Source organism: Hylobates moloch, unplaced genomic scaffold, assembly GCF_009828535.3.
Source record: "Hylobates moloch isolate HMO894 unplaced genomic scaffold, HMol_V3 SCAFFOLD_14, whole genome shotgun sequence".
Lineage (NCBI taxonomy): Eukaryota > Metazoa > Chordata > Mammalia > Primates > Hylobatidae > Hylobates > Hylobates moloch.
The window spans coordinates 75261280-75262056 of NW_026652289.1; the positions used below are offsets into that span (position 1 = coordinate 75261280).

Sequence of the window (777 nt, forward strand, 5' to 3'; positions counted from 1 at the left end):
GTGTTTAAAGCAGGATTTGGTTAGCCTTCTGAGTTGTCTTCTTCAGCATTCTGTCCGGGGCCCGTGTCATCCACAGAAGCCGCATCGTCTGGGGCTGCAGGTCCGACCTGAGGGGGTGCGAACACAAGCATATCCTCTTCCACATGTTAGCAAATCATTTGGACCACACCATTCATTACTGTTTACATCTTTCCATAATACTGCAGGTTTTATGTCTTGAGAGGTTTTAGCAAAGTGCTTTTGTGACAGCTGATTGAAATTTATCATCTAAATTTAAAAAATTAAGCGGTGCTCTACACGTTGGGAGAAACTTCTCTAGAAACAAACTATAGAAATGATCCCTGAGAGTATAGTCTTTGGGTAGGTTGAAATTGTTATAGTTAAGTTTCTCCAATTTTGGTGGAAAAATTGATGCAATTGGGTGGCTTGGTCAAGCAGTGATGTCATAACCCAAAGGTCTGCTTGATCATTGCCGTAAGCCAATGGGCCAGGCAGTGGGCTGTGGGCTCAAATATGTGTGATAAAAATAGGATGTGTACATTGATCTAGCAATTGCTGACGTCGGAGAAAAAGAGCATGTGGGGCTGGCTCCAGAGTGGACTTAATTAGTGCTGTCTCAAGGTTCTGCAATAAATAGAGTAAGGCCAGGAGTGGTGGCTCACGCCTGTAAGGCCAGCACTTTGGGAGGCTGAGGCGGGTGGATCACGAGGTCAGGAGTTCAAGAGCAGCCTGGCCAAGATGGTGAAACTCCATCTCTACTAAAAATACAAGAACTAG

At 44.9% G+C, this 777-nt stretch overlaps 1 pseudogene; it reads right to left on the reverse strand.

Annotated features, from left to right (window-relative positions):
• Positions 1 to 258: 258 nt before the first annotated feature.
• LOC116482840 (small nucleolar RNA U3) lies at positions 259 to 357 on the reverse strand (annotated as a pseudogene).
• Between the last annotated feature and the right edge of the window lie 420 nt (positions 358 to 777).